This window comes from Eutrigla gurnardus (assembly GCF_963514095.1).
Source record: "Eutrigla gurnardus genome assembly, chromosome: 2".
NCBI lineage: Eukaryota > Metazoa > Chordata > Actinopteri > Perciformes > Triglidae > Eutrigla > Eutrigla gurnardus.
In genome coordinates, this window is record NC_139916.1 from 22,374,721 (window position 1) to 22,395,240 (window position 20,520).

A 20,520-nucleotide genomic window follows, 5' to 3' on the forward strand; every position below is an offset into this window, starting at 1 on the left:
GCATGGTAGTGTGGTTATGATGGTGGCGAGTATGTGGTTGCGACCTGTCAATCAAAAGGTAGCCACGCCCTAAAGCATACCCTGCTTTATTGTCCAACTCTAAATTATATTTATATCATGCTGTATTAAAGAAGACTTACATTAGCGACTGAGCCCATAAACTCATGTTTACAATGTTTACTGAGATAAGAAATCAAGTGAGAAATTCTGTCATTTTCTCAGACTTCTAAAAGATCTGACCTGTTTTTAGACCTGAGGAGTTGGCCCCTGGTGGCCAGTAGAGAGAATGTTTCAGGTTTGGCTTCACTTTTCAGGTTGCAACAAGGCATGGGTGGATTTGGGTGGATGCTCCCCCACCCCCAACACACACACACGTACACACACACACACACACACACACACACACACACACACACACACACACACACACACACACACTGAAATATAAACGAAAAAAAAAAGTCTTTCAATATTGACTTACACCAAAACTAATAAATAAATGAATTCACAATTATATAAATACACAGATAACCCCAATAGGAATAGCCTTCTACACAATATTAGGTGCTACACCATAGCAGATAATGAACATCGAACATCCAGTTGACTGAGAAAAGCTGAAACACTTGATTGCCTCGCCTATTATCTGCAGGAGCCACACTGAATTTAAGTGTTATTTGGTCTCATCCATATTTGAGCAGCTTCGTGGTCCCCTCTCCTCCAGCCCGCCTCCTCCCACTAAAACCTGCTCATGCTGAAGCTCGCTGGGAATAATGTCGCTGTCACCGTTTGAGGGGGGCTGGGGCGCGCTTTAACCCGGTCACAGCGAGGGGAAGTTGCTCGCGGTTTTTCTGCGTTGCCATGGGGTTTTGTAAAACCTATTGACCGCGATAGGGTCCCTTCTTTTCTTTGAGTCTGTCATTGTGGAGCAGTAAGAAGAAACCGCTATTACTTTTCCTTACAGAGGCGTGGAGGAGGAGGAGGAGGAGGAGGGAGCGACAGCAGCATCCGAGGGAGGAGGGACGTTCTCCGCTTCAGACCAACCGCGAGGCAAAGCGGCGTTACGCGAACAGTTCAACCTGCCTCTCTGCCCTCCTGCAGCGGGGACACAATTCAACTTTCTGAACGGCTGCCGCACCTGAAGGTGAGTTTTCGCAGTTCCTTGTGTTTTCATATCGCGGGAAGAAATACGAGCTTTCACGTGTTGAGTGTTGTTAGTTGTGGGACTTTAGTTGTGGCTGTGAACGCGGAGCTCTGGTTGGAGGAGATTAACGGGCACCTGTGCGGACTGTTCTGGTAGGTGTGCTCCTCACGGCAGGTGGTGGTCGCGTTGGAATAAAAAGGACAAGAAAAGAGGAATTCGTGATGGGAAATGTAGTCACGACTGCTGTTTGTTAATGTGTTCAGAGTGGAATAATAACTGGACTAACAGGTCAGATGTGGGAGATGAGCCAGGACATGGCTAACCTAGCTTGGCTTGCAGAGGCAGGATTATCACACTTTATTATTTTTTTTTAAGGAAAACATTATCATGTTGCCTTCAGACCGTTTTTAATTTAAATTAAACTACTCAATGTTGTACTGGAGTTGATAAATAGGACTTGTCATTCTGGAAAAATAGTAAAAAAAATTCCCCATATTTATACCCTTGCCTGTGATGCCTGGTGTTAATCACTGACTCTGCCGTCCTTGTAACACTACGCTGCCCATTTACACAGTAATGATCTCAGCCTGCTTGTCACTAACTATCCTGCTGAACACTCAACCGCAGAACTGAATCACACCTTGTCATCCGATGTGGCGTTATCTCATCCTCTGTTGGCTACAAATGCATACATTTCATCTTGCACGTGACAGTGACAGGCATGGGGATACTTCTGTTTAGTAGGGGAAAAACGCATGAACAGATACATCAGTGTAGCCATGCTGGTTGAGCTACAGTCATATTATGTGAGCAGATTTTAATATAGAAACTGCAAATGCCATTTCAGCAGATTTATTATTTTGCTGTGAAAAGGTAAGTGATGTCACGTGGCACTGGAAACAGCACCGAAACCTAATGATTTTTTTTTTACTCTAGAGAATAAGCTGACAGGTCTGACAAAGCACTAACCGTGTATTTTCAAGAAGAAAAAAAAACAAACTACATCCAATCTCTTAAATCCTTCTCCACACTTAAGGACATTACATTACTCCTCATTACATGCATTACTGTTGCACAAGTGTAAAGCGTGCCGGACACAAGATCAGAATGAGCGATGAGGCGTCGGTAAGTGTGATTAAAATCACATTAAAGTGAGCTTCCAATCAGAAGATTGGTGTTTTGGTGCTTGGCTATAGCTTTGGTAATTGAAGGGGATGCGTATGGGACGGTTGTGCATCAGGCTTTTGTGCTTGACGTGTTGCATTTCTGTACCAGATATATCTCGCATGCTTAACATAGTGATTCCCTCAATATGAATATTTACAAGGTATGCAAATGTTTTCCACACACTGAGTGGAAGTGCTGCAAATCCAAACGCTAGTTTCCTCAGTGTTGTTGTGTAGTGTCTCATTATAGATTGTGCCTTTGAGGGAATCCCAGGAAACAGAGACATGTTTCATAGTTTACCCATAATGTAATATTTGTATTCCTTTTGATGCTTTTCTTTTATTGTTTGCAACAAAATCAGCTTGGCCTATATTGTCTGTAGCACAGTTTTGTGGTACTGTTTGAGAAATAAATAAATGCATAAAATGAAGATTGTGGTAAACGCGCCCCCACTGCTCCTCCAGATAGAGTTAACAGTGCTGCTACTCCTCATCCTGCTGCTTAAAGACCTTCTGAAGGTCAGACTGCCATTAGTGAATGCAATCATCTCAAGCTGCTCTTCAAGAAGAGGACATCCTATTTGCGTTTTCACCCCATGTGCCAACCCACATGCGTTGTCCAGTGTTCACAGCCAGAATTATCCCACGTCAGGTAAGTTGGCCGAATTTCATTTCTGTGCCAAAGACAAGAGCCTCTCATGGCACTTGTCATCACACGTGGTCCCCAGCCGCTCTGTATTCAGGGCAGTGGTGCTTTGTGTCCAGAAGTAGGTCGAATGCTTCTCACCAAACAATTTGAGCGAGAGCCAGTAATTGGACAAGCAAAGTGTCGACCATCTCCCTGCCGGTTCGTGTCAGCCAGCCCTCTCACCACTTAATATGCAGCTCCGACCTGACGCATTTCATGGACCTTTTTCAGCCTTTTAATCATTGAGATTACAAAATGCAGGAAACAGAACGTCCTTTGTAGCTGCGGGCCGACTCATTCGCTGCCATGCTCTGCCGCTTAACACGTGTCAGCTCATATGTCGAGAAATGCAGTTAGAACAACTGTTAATATTTAATATAGAGAGTCAGGCTTATTCATATAGCACAATATCCCAAATTTGCCTCAAGGTTCTTTACAATCGTACAATAGTACGGTTGAGGAAAACTCCCCCACAAAACTTTTTAAAGGAGAAAAAACATGTAAGAATCCTGGAGAAGAGCAACAGCAGGAGCATGCGATGTTGTGTGTACAGAATAGATCAACATAGTGGACAAGAAGAATATGGAACTGGAAGAATCACATGATCTCCTCTCCACTATGGACAAGAGGAGAGGCTGAATGTTCTGAAGGGAAGGAGATCCAGATGTAAACATCTGGAGTGAGACACAGACAACAAAGAGAGAGAAGGAGAGAGAGAATGGCCGATGGTCCAACACAGATGAGATGAGTGAAAAGCGGGAAAAAGGAGGAGAGACTGTGAAGGGGGGGGGGGGGGAGAGAATGAGATACAGACACACAGCTTGGACACTTATGTGCTTGTGGAACACAAACAAACAGGGGTTTAGAGATCCTGTGGTTTTAATAAAGTTTACAGTTGGTATGTGGCAACTGCCATGGTAACAGGCCTGAAGTAGTCAAAGAATAAGCAAGTAACTGAAAGTTAGGGTGAGATGATTTAAGTTTGCATCTAAAGGAGTCAATGGAGTCAGAATTTCTGTCAGCAGGGAGTATATTCCAAAGGAAGGTGTCACAATAGGGAAAAGCCACGCAGCCTGCTGTCTTCTTTACCAGCCACAACAGCAACACTGGTTTTGTGTTCACCATGTGAGGGTGTGTGGGAATCATCATGGCAAGAAACCAAAGCTGGAGACACCCACTGTAGCAGGAACTACCTCAGAAGCACTGCTGAGTTGTGTTCATGGACATATTTTGTCAGTGTGATAGTATCACAAGCTTGCATGATGGAGTCAGGATCTTTACAGGTGTATTGTTGAAATCAAAATGAAGTGAAACTGAAATGAAGAAACTCAGTCACAGTGACGGGTGACGAAAAAACACTTGAGCTCACACTTGGCTGTGTTGTTTTCATCTTCTGCAGAAGTTACACAAACAGACAGTACGTTCGGAGGCAGGGAGTGCAATTAACATGCAAGTTGTTTTTGACATGTTCACATAGGTGTGTGTTTGTCTTGCAACAGACATGTTTGTATGTGTGTTGTCCTGTGCACATGAGCGAGGACGGGTTGAGAGTCAAAATGAGAACGGGGGAGACACTCTCTGTACAGCTGGTCTTTAACAGCCTCAGCAGTACCATACAGGTGCAAGTTGACCCGGGGGAGACAGAAAACCTGAGCTTTCCCTATTTGATTTAATGGTTTCTGATACATTCAGTCTGCGAATGCATGCGTGCATTTAAAACCACTCTAAAATGTCTGTCCGTGTCTTATCTGCACACAGACCGTAGAATACGCATCTCTGTTGAGCATCAGCAATGTAATTTCAAACTAATTCAGTCTGTCAGATGGAATCTGTACTATCAGATGCCTATTAGAGATTAGAAAAAGCAGTCGAACAACAGTGAGCGGCTGTTTCAGAATAATTGTTGTCCCAGTTGTCAGCCACACCTTCTATGGTGACACAAGAAAAAGCAATTTTTTAGTTCATCTCGTGTGATCAGGGACACTGATAAATGGATATGAAGAATAAACCTAAGATGTGATCATGACAAACATTTCACCGATACAAGGCACCGTTGAGATGTTAAGAGTGCGTTTCCCGGACTGGTTGGCAGACGTGGCAGGAAGGTGTGGAGCCTAGTAAGTACCCAGGCCCTAATTGAGGTTCAGCTCAGGCTTCAGCACTACAAGCAATTACAGTGATGCCTCATGCTCGCTCCGCTGCAGGCAGAGTTGAGAGTGCTGCAGCAACGTCGTACCTGAGCCCTCCTCTTTCATGTTTGTGACCGATGACAGCCGGAAAGGCAAATTCCAGCCAGGATGTTCTGGAAATGTGTTTGGCTACATGAAATATTCATTTCCTTACATGCTCTCCGGCAGTGTGCATATTTATGTACCAGATTTTTTTTTTTATGATACCTGTGACTTAGTTCAGAAGAGCCATAACAGGAGTGTGAGGAATTATTTCCCTCCATGCAGAGCCTCTGATGGGGGATGGGGGAGGAGATGCAAAGATAAGAGGCGCTTATCATCAGAATCAAGCTTTATTTCTTATTTAACACCCCGCTGCATCATCGGGGCAACCAGGCTGAACATGATCAATGGCTTCTTACGCCGCACGGACAATTAATCTGTAAAGCTAATACTGAAGGACAAACCCGAAGTGAGGTCAGTGTTATCTCATATGTTCAGTGCGTCGTTTCCCAGCAGGAGGGGATGAAAGGTCAGATTGGCCCAGTGTCGTCCTTTTTGTGGTGCCGGGGCTGTCTCACCCAGACGTTTTGTAATTCGTTGCCAGCTACATGATTTACAAGCTGTTCACGTCTTTCATAACGTGTGGGTTTACACGTCATCATTCAAGAAAAAGAAAAAGAAAATTGTTGTGTGACAACATTTACACCCATTCTCCACTTGTTGTGTTATTATCCCTTCCTCCAAGCTGACGGATTTTCCGTCCTCGACGGGATTCAGTGCAAAAACAGTGCTATTTTTCTGCCTCATTGTAATTTTGTTTAATGTTTAATTAATCAAATCAGATTATGCTGACATGAAAACCATAACCATTAAAGAGAACCGATATGGTGTTTTACGAGAATTCTAGTCCCCCCGCGCATTACTGTCAGCTTCAAACTCATTTTCCAATCATGTTGTCCCCATTCGTGGACACTCAGCACAGATTTATTAAGCTGTTTTGAATCGCAGCGTAGATTTCCTCTAGATTCAATGTTCATGTAAAAAGAAAAGAAAAAAGAGAATGCGGTGAAAAGGGCAACACAACCATGAGATTCTCCATGGAACAACAAACATGACATCTATGCCCCAAAGAGGAGGAAGTTATTGCCCTTAAGTCACTGGGACACAGGGATGATTTCCATTTCAATTGCAGGCTCAATTTGGGATAACTCATGCATACAGAGGTAAGGCGAACAAAGAACGTAGGAGTAAAAGTGACAAATGTGGAGAAAGGAACGGAGGAGCGCGGTATCATTGGCTTTGTGTCCCATGAAGGGTATTGTGTGTGGCTGCTTGGATAAGGTAGCAAGGGGACCCCTGGGACATGGAAGTGAAGGGCACTGAAGATGAGGGAGGACACATGTGACAGACAGGGGACACAAAGGACGTACCGGGGAGGAAGTGATTCTGTGGTGCTTGTACGTTTTTTCCAGTTAATATATTGGAATTGTCCATCATGGCTTCCTGCACCCCAAATTGCTTGTTTTGTCCAAATTGCAGCCCTAACCTCAGAAACTCATTCAATTTACATTCATGTGAAACAGCAGCAGTTGGTTATTAAAATTCTTTCATTTCTGTGCAAGTTTCTGAGAAATAGAATGGCCATCTAGTTGCCTCTAAAAATTGCCTTTCTTTGTTATGATTGTCATGCAACTCTAATACTCATCAAATCAATAGTTTGATAAGATATGTCCTGATAAAATAAATTATTTTGCTATTTTGACACTATATTTTACAGAAAGGTCCTAAATGGCTTGACTATGCATTTGAAAAATGTGGCTTCTTTGGTCAAATAGAAGTGTACGAAACAGGCATTGCTGAACGTGGCTTTTAGTACATATAGGTGCATGTTAGCGTGTCACCGTCTAGCTCACATCCGCAGCGCTGCACTTACGGCTGATAACACTGTGCTTCACACAACTTTTTGCACAGGTGGCGTTGTTAGCACCGTTGGCTGCAAACCGCCTTTAAGCTTACAGTGCTTATGTGCTGATGCAGGTCAATTATGTTCACCACGTTCACCACCAGCTTTTAACACCAGGGAGCATAGACAACTTGTTCCGTAAATAGTAAACGTTGCGCTGAGGCTCAACTTAAGGTTGTTCTGTATATATTTTTTGAATGAAAAATGAAAATAGCAACTTCTGATCAACCAATATCAATTTCAGGCAATAACTGTTTAAGACATGAAAACTTCTGGTTTAAACCTTGCCAGTTCGACGTACGGATACAGATCATTTAGTCGGTTGAACAAATATAGATAATGGTACTTGATCGGTTACTTAACAGACAGTCCATTTGAGACTGAAGGGCATGCTATTAGTTCTGCTAAGTATTAGGACAGGTGAAACTGTGGTGGATATAGGCCAATCCATCCAACATCTGAGAACTATGAATGTTTTTCTTATAACACCTGTGCTTTCTCTTCTATGACATGCTGTCATGTCTGCTGTAAAGAAGGTCAGTTAAAGTCAGGCTTGGCTATTCACACAACACCCTAAATTGTCTTTGCATGTGTAGAAAAAATGTAAAAAATGTGAGGTGGTACCGTACAAATGTGTACTTGATCATTTTCGTGAGAAATGTAGCAGCCTGTGGGGAAGAAATTGAGCAATATGTGACAGTGTGACGGGGTCTGCAGTGAGGGCAGCGCTGCTCTACGTCCAGAGGCTTCTCCTGGGACCTCATTACAACCATGTTGGGCTCCGGTGGGTGCTATAAGTGGACTTCTGGGAGCCCCAAGCCGGCACCGCTCCACGTGTGTTGATTGGGTGCAAACATGCGAGCCTGGTGTCTGCTCTGCATAGTAAGAGCCTGTTTACTGGCCCAGTGAGGCTCAGAGTCAAGCACAGCACTATGCTCTAAATGGAAGATTAGAGCTTGATTAGAATCATGAAAGCAAGTGGATGTGCTGCTGAGTGGTCAATTTGCTAAGTGGGCTAACACATGATCAAGGAACATAATCCTTTTTTTTCTCTTTTTTGGGGGGTTTTCTGTTGCAGCTGCTGAATTGATGTCATTGTCCCAAATTGTCATTTCAGTTAAATGATAGCTGGGAAATGTGCCGACAAACAAATTACCTCATCTTTTTTTTGTTTGTCCTAAATGTAGATACAAGATTTTATAAACCTTTATACACAGTATGAAACTTAAATAGAGAGAGTCTGATCTGAGAGCATTGTTCTGTTTGTGGGCCATTAGGTACACCATTGGAGTAATTTGCAAAGACACAGCATTCCTTTTTATGTCTCGGAACTTAATTAATTTCCGTAACTACAATTTTCAATAGTTTTTACTGTCGTGATAGTCTTTGAAAGTCTGTGAAAGTCTGTGAAAGTCTGTGCAGCCTTCCTTTGGGGTCTTGTGCCAGAACTCAGCATGTCTATTTCTTGATTTACTCACCCACAGATCAAGCAAATGTTGAGTGAAATAATCTTGCCAAGCTGGTACGTATCCAAGTTAATTCATCAGCTTGGGGGAGGCCCACTCTTCAGTTTTACAAGTGTGACCTGCAGACCATCAGCTATGAACCACAGACTTTCTTGACCTCATTACTTTTACAGCTCCAGCCTTTTTTGGGTCGGTAAAAAACAAAATTTCCTCCAAAGCACAATTTTACGGCCGCATATCAGATTGCAAACCATCTCACCTTGTAGCATTTTTCTGCAGTTTACAGTGTTCTAATGATTATGGGGGGATGGTTTTTCCCGGCAGAATGAGACAACTCACAGGGTTCTCATTGTGGTTTAGGAAAGCTGTTATGATGTTGATGCTGAAAGAAAATAGCTTGGTGCTGAATTATTAAGCATTTTAGTCACAAATTGACTCATCAGAACACATAAGAGGAAAGTGGTTGGGGTAAATACTGTTTAATTATATAAGCTAATCAGTGCAATGTAGGCTTTCCTCAACACAACTACGGGAGTAAAGCTTATTCTGAGTGTAGTGCTCATTGTGAAATGCAATCCGCTATAATTGGAATTATTTGTATTTAGGAAATGGAATGCACACACTGCAACGTAGCAGCAAACTCGTCTTTCAGAGGATATATTGAATAGCTAGATTACTTATATGCCTTTGTTTGTTTGAAACTAATTTCTCTTTTGTAGTATAGTAGAAACCGGATAGCAATAGTAAAATGGTTTCACTGTTAGACTGACCCAAAGTTGTTCCAGTCTTTAAAGGTTCTTCTTTAAATAGCATCCATGTCTTGTTGCTTTCCAGAAATACAGCTGCAGGGTTTTGCATGGACCCAAGAGTGAGAACACACTGTAGCTGTGTGTTTAATATGAACTTTGTGTTTCTTCAAAGCAAAGACTGACAAATGCAGAACAATAAACTACCAGTAAACTTATGAAATGCACAAGCTAAGAAGAAAATCTCTTAAAGGGAGAAGTGCAGGACCATGAATGATGACATTGTTCTATCGCAGACACAATCCATGATTAACAGCCAAATGCTAATTTGCTATGTTGGCGAATAGCAGATTTGTAGGGGGGAATAAAAGTAATGCAAATTGGTTTCAGATTAATCCTGTTGATATAAAGAGGAACAAATACTTAAAAAAAATAGTGCCCTGCAGCTCAGTAATATGTTATTTTGGCTTGTACATTCATCAATGCAGAAACCTCTTATCTGGGGTTGTGTTAATCATCCTTGTAGTTGTAGGCAGACATTACACATTGTTTTATTCTTAAGAAAAACGGATTTTTCCTCAGCAGAGAAAATGAAATGCTCATCTGCTTCCTGTACAGACATGTGTAGTCTATTGTCAGTATCTGGGTTAAATCTGGTTTGGGTTCACTACATTCTGCAGTTGTTCAGAACCACATCGGTCTGAGCCTGAGGTTTTTTTTAGCTCTATCAAAATTCTTAAGTGTGTGTATGAAAAGACCCAACACCATTTCATTTGGAGAGCCTTGCCAATTTAAAATGGCTTAAAAGGCCTGAGGCAATGGCTTCGAGAAACAAACAGATCAATGGAGGTGATCCGAGAGAAATCCTACTCTGATATCCTCTGCTTCAGCCTGGAAGTGCCCCCATCAGTCATCATGTGACATGTAACACAGGTTTTTTTGTCTGGATGGATTCTCACTTCTCTGTGGCTTTCTGCTGACCTTTCTGGTTTCCTGTGGCGTGTCACAAGCCGGAGGCCGTGTGTCATCTTCCCTGCGAGAGAGTCAGGGCGGTCGTCTGCACGATTCCGCTTCAGCACCGCAACTCCTTGAGATATGTAGGCAGCTTGTTGTCTTAAACATTGACATTTGCATTTAAATTGACTTTGTGCTGCCGTGATTTATTTTCTTGAGAGAGTGACAGAGTTTTGTTACCGGCTTTGCCTCTAATACTCTTGCATCTGCCACAAGTACGATAACAGGAGCGGGGTTATTATTCAGTGAAATTGTAGTACAACTTTGTTTCAGAGTGTGCTACAGACACACACCGGCTGCAGACTATGTGCGTCTCACAAATTCTCTCCAAAGTGCAGATTAAATTCAAGTCAGTCATGCATGGTGACTTTTCTCATGAATTAATTGAAGTTAAGAGGAAAAACGTTTCTTCACATTTGAGAGAAAATACAGAATGGTCATTTTTACATTTCTAGAACCAAGGGAAAGACCACACTACAACAGCTCTGCCACTATACAGTATGTGGCTATTTGTCACTGTATTGCAGATAAAATTGTAGTGCAGACTAACCCTCGACTTATGTTAATATGAAAATGAATCTTGTGGAAAAAAGCAGCATTTCATTAACTGAAAATGAAATGTAACGTTGGGTCAAGCTGAAGGACGAATAATTCACTGTAATGTAATGTTGGCAGGGGTGTCACGATACCAAAAATTCAGTAGTCGGTACCAATACCAGTAAAATTACACGATTCTCGATGCCAATTTCGATACCATGGTAAAAAAAAATGTTTTTCTAAGATTCCATGTACTTGAAACATGAACTTCTTTATTAAAAATATCAAAATGTCATAACAAGACATACAAAATGTAGTGCAAGAGCATAGAACAACACAATCAAGTGCCAGTAATGGTCATAGTGCAACAACAAGTGTTCCCAGACACATTCCAGACTTCCAGGGATCAAGGTACTGTGCAAAAACAAAATCGTGAATGTAGCACTGCAGCCATTCAGCTAACAAGATGCACAATTCTTCACAGTATTTTTCACCTTTTCTTAGCTAGGTCAAGGTTTTACAGAGGAAAACTAAGATATATAAAAAAAAGATTAAGATTAATTTTCTGAGATTAGATAATTTTCTATGGATTTTCAAAGATCCCATGATGTATTTAAAATGTAAACATGAATTTCATGAAAATATTTGAAAATTACAAAAATGTCATAACAACACATACAAAACGTAGTGCAAGAGCATAGAATTCTTTAAACAAATCCGGATGACGGTCTTTCAGGTGCTTTGCTAAATTGGAAGTATTACCTCCCGTGGTCTGAAGACCAATAAGGTGCTGGGCAGTGCTGCATCCAGATAGGACACAGTGGCATTTACAGAACACGCAAAAATCAGTTTTTAAAAAATATATATTTTGACAGCTCTAATGCAGACTGGAACGTGTTCTCACACATTTTTGTATATGTGTCTATGTGCTAAAATAGGCCTCAATACAGTGCTGCAGCAATGAGTCCTAAAACACAGCAGTTAGTTTCGTTTGCTCTTCCAGTTCACTTGTGTTGAAGCCAATGGGGTTTTGGTTAGATGCCTGAAATAAGGTCTGTGGTTATTCAAGATTTTAACATTATGTTCTACAAAATAAAATATGTTAGTAGTAAAAAGCCCACTTGAGCAGTTCGCAGCTTTTGTCTAAAAAAACGGCAGCTGCTAACAAGTGGCTTACTAAACATCATGATGGTGCCTTTAGCTTAGTGGTGGTAACATAAAGTCATGCAGCTCATTTATAGCCTAATGTGTCTTCGTTTTTTACTTCTGCTGATTCATCTTCATAAAATAAATCATAAAAGTGGTGTAAATTTGTGCAGATTATCTTGCTGAACAAAACATGTAAGTGTCATAAATTTTGTTTGGTGCGGAGCTTAATCAAATTGGCTTTTTGTCGAAAATCCGTCATCCGCGCTGCACTCTATAGCTCCAGTGGCACTAAAAGAGGAATAACACCTGTTTAGCGTATGTTTTCACTTGAGAAATAAATGTATTAATCTGAAGCCCTTTCAAGTGATGTTGATGTCACTCCTGTGATTTATCCACCTCGCTAAAATAGGGGAACAAGAGACTGCCAGCTCTGCAGGGGGTCATGGTAATTTAGGGGGGCATGGTGCTTGTGGGATGACAGTTTGACACAGGGTGTTTGTAGAGATCACCTCAGAAAGCACAAATAATTGACACTATTAGCCTTCAGGCCTGTCAGTTATCTGACAGCTGATGAATTCACGTGCGCCTTCCCTCCGCTACAGATAACAAATTCATACCTCCTGCTTTTAAACCATTTTACACCTCAGTAATCCCTCTCTAACAACCACTTGGCCCAGCTGAGACACTGTTTGCACCCTGTGTCATGGATTTGTGATTATCCTTTTCAGAGTGTGAAGTGGGTGAAGCACTGGCCAGCATGCCGTCATGGAAATCTGTCCACGAGTCTGATGTCCCCTCAGGGTGCGCCTTCCTGTTGAACTGGTGCCGTAAAGGCCTCTCGGCTCTGCAGCATGGTGTAAGTCACCTGCTGTTGAAACATTTGGATCATACCCCTGAGCAGCAAAAGCAATCCCTGGTTCACCATTTGTAGCCGAACCAACGTTACAGATGGCTTCGCCTCTTCCTGTGGTTCAGTGGAAGAGGTTTGGAGGGTTTGAAGGTTACGAGCAGGTCTTCAGAGTCGAATGTCATTATGAACCCACAGAGGCCTGTCTAAGACTCTACCCCCTCCCTTTTTCTACACCACCTGCAGTGTGATGGGATTTTAGCCGGGGTCGAAAGTGTGCCAGAAGCACTGCTATTAACCCTGCACATTGTGCCTTTCTATGAAGGGCAGTCCTCTGGCAGACACCTCCCCTGCTCATAATAGAACAGACCACATTCCTTCCAGTGAGCACCGACATACTTTGCTGGCTCTCAAAGACGCTTCTTGAAGATCTTGTAACAGTGGCCACTCTTTTCTTCCCATTTACACCAGTCTCATTTTTCAACTCTGTTTAGACCAACGCTGCTCCCCTTTTTTGGTTGGTTTCAGCCATCTCAGTGATGAAGTAAACGACATGCTTCCTCTCATCCGCTACTCGACCAAGTGTCGAGTGTAAAGAACTACTCAAAAAGAGTGAAAAACAAGAGTGTTCTCCAGTGCGTGTGGGAGTGTGTCTTAACTTCACAAAGAGAGACTGATGTTCAGTTTGTATCTTGACAAAAGGCATGTTTGCGTAACAGTGAAGAGAGGAGGGTTTTTACAGCAATCACAACAGTGGTATTTTGATTTGCATCTGGGATTTAACACACTGTGTTAAAGATAACAAGACTCTTGAAGGAAAACATATGTACATTATTCAAATATGTTGCTCAAACACGTTAAAAGTTTATTAGTTATTTCACAATGATAATAAAATCTGTTATTGATGCACAACTCATAATGGCCATTGCCATAAGATACAGTGGAAACCACTTTTAGTGATCAAGGTTTCAGTGATCAACCACTTGGGAGGTTTGGGACATAATTATTCCTATTCGTAAGCTGTTTGAATCATTCATAGTCTGTAGCTCTTAACAGTCTTCGTTTTGAGTCTTTTCATACGAATGTGGAAAAACATTTTAAAACTACAATTACAAATTATTATTGTTTTTTACTTTACTCCCTTAATACTTTTCCTCGTCGTAACCTGTCTGCTTTCCGGAAGGCTACCTGAGGCTTGCACTGCGTGTAACATTGAAATATTGGTGGGAAAAAAGAAAAGCATTTTATTAAAATAAGAAAACCAAAATACATGTGCATGGGGGAAGCACCACCCGTGTTATGCCCCAAAAGTGAAACTCTGAACAAAGGACCCTGGCAAAGCACTGAGACAGAGCCTGCAAAAACAGGCAAAGCCTCACTGCAAAAGAGTCCTTGGGGAGGGAAGACGCAGAAAAATGGCAGTGGACCAGTGGAGCGAAGCTAACTGTTTCATTAATTTATAGCCATGCAATAAATATACAAATGTCAACTAGATGGAAATACGCATGGGCAATAAAGAAAAATAATCTGTTATAATAATCATCAGCTGATAATGACCAATTTGACCCAGACAGACGTGATCACCGTAAGCAGTTTCTTTCCCCTGCAATTACGATGGGCCTCAGTGCATGCCAGTTAGTAGTTATGAAGCACACACAAACGCACACACACACACACACACACACCATAAGGCGTATGTATATTTTACCAACAAAGTGTTGTATTTTACAGTCGACTGAGTACCTTAGGCGTACACTGCTGATGCTGGCTGGTGTTGGAGCTGTAATCTAAATTTTCTTCACAGTTTTCTAAAGCAGATGGTAGAACAGCAGCTTTGACTGACAAATTAGTCAAAAATACATACTGCATACTGGACACCGAGTATGTGGTGCAAGTGTTGGATATTCATCTGCTGTTCAGAGATGGTGAGGTGATTCATATTGAAGCTGGAGGCGCACAGTGTTGCTGGAACAGTGCGTATTGCCAGTGATGTCGCGTCGTTCTGTCCGTCTCTTTCCTCTGAATTGTGAAATGGGGACCAATTCTGACGGGGCCGACCATAAGCATTCCTCTTGGTTCCATTATGATGCTCAGCCTGAAAAAAGACCCCCACACTGGCTCTATCGGTGAAAATGGTATCAAAATGGGTTTTCCCTCCAACACACAGTGGCTGATTTATAAGTCTGCATGTCTCCAGTTTCCTGCTGCAGGAGGTGGGGCCATAAGAAAGTGATGGCAGGGCTCTGTTTCTCCGTCACTGTCAGTAAACGGTACCCGGTTAGAAGGCTGGGGTCCGCCGATGCAGTCTGCCACTTTGATTTTGTGAATTTTTCATTGCCTGTTGCCGGTAGTTTTATAACAAGGTATGTGAGGCGAGGACTTAAACAGTGTAAAACATTTACATGAAAAGGGTGGGGGGGGGGGGGGAGGGGGTGGTTTGATCAAAGCTGTCTAGTTTCAGTGCATTATGAAATGGATAGTGTGTGACCCAGTAAATGGAGCAAGGCTGCGATCTACAGTAGAGCACATTGGAAAATCCTTCCCCCGTCTGACCAGAGCCGGGGAGTTCCCGAGCCCAGAATGCCGAGCGCAGCAAGTCCACAGCCATCATCATTAGAGCTGTGCCACTGTGTACACTAATGGCCGTCCCTGTTCTGCTGCCTCGGCACATTCAGAGGGCTCATCTGAGACTTTAGGCTGTGTGAACACATGAATTAATGCAAGAGAGATGAATTCACGGTTCTTGTTTCTCCACTTGTGAAGAAGGACGTAGAAAACCTTTCTAGTGATGAAGCACCGCATGTGCATTAGTAGCGACGCCCTCTTTCAGCCACCCTCGATTGATGAAAGGAGGCTAATTGAGGAGTTTGTCCTCATTTATCTTCATTTAAAGGCTGGAAAAGATGGCGTTGTTTACTCGTTTCAATATTGAGAAGGGGGGGAGCTAGGGGGAACAGACAAACAGTGGTGGCAGTGTTAAACTGGGGGATGGGGCTGGTATTGATGTGCTGTGGATGTGCTGCTCCTAATTGTGTTTAAGTTATTTCAAATAGCCATATTAGCACTTTTTTAAATAGAAATTATTCCAGCCTCAAAAGATGGGTTAGCAAATGTCTGCATGCATGTTTTAGTAGAATAAAGATTCATCACCTATTCCTCAAGAAAGTGTTCAATGCAAGGTTTGAAAATCAATACAGGGTCACGACAAGGCACATTCATCAAAATTGTTTATTTCTTCAGTCATGGCAAAAGGCTTTAAATGGCCATCTTTTTCCAATTACATGGCAAGGCGGAAAAAGTCTAACCCCCTTTTCTGTTGTGATTGTAGTGGAAGTATAGATTTTCAGCCGTACATTTGAACTCTTCACTAAAGAGCCTGCAGTCACTGTACTTCGCCCTCTCCCCGGTTTTAGGCACAATCATTCCCGCCTCCAAATGTACACTTTACAAATCAATAAGCTTTCACAGTAATTTAACTCTGTGTGCCCCTGAGAGCTTGAGGTAAATTCACTGTATATTATAGATGGAATTAAATCAGAGTGGTTCCCTGTTGTCTGTGCCGCTGAACACCGGTTAATTAATGTCATGGCAGGAACTGTACGTTTTGTTATGGCCTCTTCTATTTATTTCATTTTGTAAGCCACTTATAGGGTTAACAAAATAGGAAAGCAGGGATGTAGTGCTGCTGGATTTAGCCCACATAGTACAGGCTTTATTTTGACTTGGAAATGCAATGGGATTTTGGCAAATAGTGTGTCATTGATGATTAGGCCAATGGCTACGCTCTGTTCTACCTGATGCAGATCAATACTCATATTGCAGGAGATCAATCCCCCATATGGAGCGTGGGCTTGGACCCTTAGTGTTGCTTTTTGGCTGGGGTCTGACTAAAACTGGACTTCTTTGCGGTGCTGATAACAAAGAGTCTAATGGCAGTAATTCAGCTGATATTTCATTAGTTTTGATGATCAAAGAGTAGTGATAAGGAGCAGGGTATCTCACAGCTAAAGAATTAACTTGCTCTTCATGTTCTCATGTTATATGCTGCTTTGCCAGCTCGAATGTATTTTAATACCAATCTGTCTTCGTTAAGCCAATATACACCAATAATATCCGCCAGCTGCCATATGAGCCGAGCTCAAATTTTTGGTTTTAATCTTATTACCTTTGATTCCTGACGAATAAGGATAATCTTATTAGCCTCATGAAAATGGGAGGGGAAAAACCCACATAATTGGCCACAGTCACTTTTCAAAAGGTACTTTAATTGTGGTTTAATTGCTCTAAATGTGCTCTGATAAACTTGTCTATTTGATAACGTTGCTACTTACGAATGCAGCCCCGAAGCAGTTGCCAAGATACAGATGTGTTTTTAGTCATGCTCTGAATTGTTATTCGATAAAACGCAAAAGCATGTCTATATCTCTTCTATATCTCACTTAAAAACCTGGCTTAATCCCCCTGCTGTCTAGTGACCAGACAGTTTAATCTTTTTTCAGGAAAAGAGAAACGTATGACAGAAAACATCTTCAAAACTCTGTGTTGCCATGGGTGTACGCTTGCACATTAGGACTACTGTTTCTAGTTCACTTGCATTTTGATCAATTGTGTTGTGCAGTAACCTCATTCTGGATTAGCAGCTGAATGCTCAGCAGATAACTGGTGATAGACAATCAAAGCCGTCTATTGTGTGTGCATGTTGCTCAGATGCAGCGTACCATCTATTGTTCATCATTAGGCAGAGCTGAGGAATATGCATTATGGATGATGTAGTCATACCAAATGTAGCACATAAACTGTTGAAGGCTTTGAGATGAAAGCTAGGATGGCAGACAGCGACTGCCTCGGCTGACCACAGATCCTGCTGCGACCACAGCTTGAGATTAAATCAGAGATCAATCAAAGCCTCCATTAATGAAGCAACAACAGACAAATTCTACTTGGTCTATCACCAGCACCAAACAAATCAACAAGGCAAAATACATGTAGCTCTTCTGTCTGTGGGGGAAAATATCTATAAATATAAAAATATTTTCTTTTGGGTATGTGTTTGATTTTCACCCCTGTCACAGCTAGAAAAGGTCATAAATGAAGCACAGTCTGCTCCATATTGACTTGTTCTGTTTGATCTATATCCCCTTTAGTCAGACAGTAACCTTCTAGCCAACGATATTAAGCATGCAGTGTTTGTATCGTTAGTCCATGTTTCAAACTTTGACAGGCAGCAGAAACACATTGAGGCTGAACATTTGTGAAGATTTTTAACTCACAGGAAAATAATGGAAGCTTTTATTATACATTTTTTGTCTATTTACAAATACTTTAAAAAAAGAATAAACTCAATATGTTTACTACTGTCAAATGTTCTCTCCACGCTGCTCGAACTTCAACATGTCCAAAATAGAGCAATTCCTAAACCTCCCTTTAATAGTGTCTTTCAGGGAGGCACAGGAAGAGGAACAAATGCCTCTATTCAGTAGCGTCCAAAATGCTAATGCCTTCGGCTCTTAACACGTTTATAAGGGTTCCCATGTCACGACATGGCATAGTCCACCCTAATGGGGGCTGTGGCTGTGGACTGCATGAAAAAGCCAGACACAGAACAGAACATGAGAAATATGACAACGAAGACTGCTGGTTTCCTGGGGAACAGGTCTCCTGAATCCACTATTTTCCATCTGGAAAGATGCACGCAATCATGTTATCTTACACTGAACATTTCTTCTTCTTCTTTTCACTGAAACCTCTGCTTGGATCCAAACATGGACCCTGGCATTTAAACTATCCCTCAAAGTTACTGGCATTTTGTGGTTGTGTTACTCTGACAGCCCGCACATCAGTGTAGTTATAGACTTTGTGGATTTGTGGTTTAAAGGGGACACAAAAGAGGTGTTAGAGTGACCGATGGCACTGTCATTAGAACGGTTGGCCGTTCCGGTGGGTAATATTGAATTCCAGTAACTATGTGCTCCCATATGTAAATGATGGCAACACAAGGTTCTGCATCGGAGAAAACTTTCTGCATGCAAATAAATGAAGGGCAGGCAGGGTTTAGTGATTGCTTGGGAAAGTAATTACTCCTTATCTGTATGAGTGCTGGAAGGCAGTGTGCAGAGCCACACTCCAGCCTCAAGGATTGATATTACGTCAACTGCTCAAAAGTTATTTCTTCAGTGACATTCTGGTCAACCTGGGGAACACGTTCAATTTTGTATTGACCACTCTGAATGATTGGACAACAAAGTACATCAAACTTTTCTCTCAACTCTTAATTCCATTTCCAATATGTCACGTCATGATCCACCGAATCCAGCTGTTTCAAACAGACGAGTGTTGACATGACAACCGTGGGATTGGCATTTTTGAAGTACTCTGACATGAAAACCCTCATTAGTCTTATTGATAAAAGGTACATGATGAACATGAGTGTGTTGGACAACAGAATGACAAGCTGACGCCAATGCTACTTTATGGGAGGACTATAGTTGTGACTTTAGTTCAAACACCTTAATTACACATAGCTTTCAACATTTGTGCTCAGCTGTGTCAACTTCTGTTTCTACTATCAGTTACATTCATTCAGTCACGACTGGCTGCCCGCTTTGTTTCTTGTGCCACTGGCCTCGTGTTACCATACATGGACATGCCTCTAGTTACAGTAAGGTCAATCTTAGAACTCAGCAGCTATCAGTCTGATGACGATTTACAATATTCAGTGGTTCTGGTTTAGCCAGCGAACATCTGGGCTAAGACTTGCACCCCTGTGAAACTGTCATTGTTTGCAACTTGAGACATGAGTATGAAGTTGAAGTCAAATAGATATGTGCATATGAATGCAGATCGATTAAAATAAGCAAAATTGTCATCGGTCGATAGCTGATGGGTTCCCAGATTGCACTCTTTTGCACGCAAGCCCACTCGTGATTGGTCAATACTAATCACAAACAGAAAACCTGCACGCTCTACGACCAAGACCTTGTGTTTTGCCTACAGGTTCTGCATTCACATGCAGATATCTATTGATATGGAAACAGTAAGGTATACACATTTAACATTTGGTAAAACCTTCACCAATTATTGAATTGTTACACTGGGAGAGACCATGAGTTAGAGATTAGGCATGGGCCATCCTGGCCAAAATATTTACAATTCTTATTAACACGATAATTAGCAAACATATGCTTAAAACTATAAATAAAATGGCAGCAAAACATACTGGAATCATTTCATGTCACATTTTTTATTGCATAACAGATAGAACACTTATTTTTTTTATTATACTGTTTTTCATCCATTTTACACAGCTGTTGAAACAACTGATCCTCCTTACTGAAGCAGTCCGATGTGAAGTAGTTAGCACACACATACAAGCTAACAAGAATCGTAGCTGGCACATTGTCATTAAAGCGATGGTTCGAAGTAAAATGCACCCTAGGTCATTTCCACCATGACATCCAGCCAAATACCCCCTCAGAAGCATTTTTAGCGATGGTCAACATTGGTCAAGATAGGGCTATCAGCCAAATGGCTTAGTACTAGCGCGAACGGTACATTATGTATATCTCGTAAATTACCCCAATAATAATGCATGGAATGTTACCAAACTTCTGCAGTGGTACACATAGGGTC

The 20,520-nt window shown here is 41.8% G+C and overlaps 1 protein-coding gene across 3 annotated transcripts in view; it reads left to right on the plus strand.

Moving 5' to 3' along the window:
- Window positions 1-1,046: 1,046 nt before the first annotated feature.
- chl1b (cell adhesion molecule L1-like b) overlaps window positions 1,047-20,520 on the plus strand; it is a 67,642-nt gene continuing 48,168 nt past the window's right edge. For all 3 annotated transcript variants that reach the window (XM_084037582.1, XM_084037585.1, XM_084037583.1), the window contains exon 1: window positions 1,047-1,144. The gene's annotated coding sequence lies outside the window, so the exon portion shown is untranslated. The remainder of the gene's footprint in view (window positions 1,145-20,520) is intronic.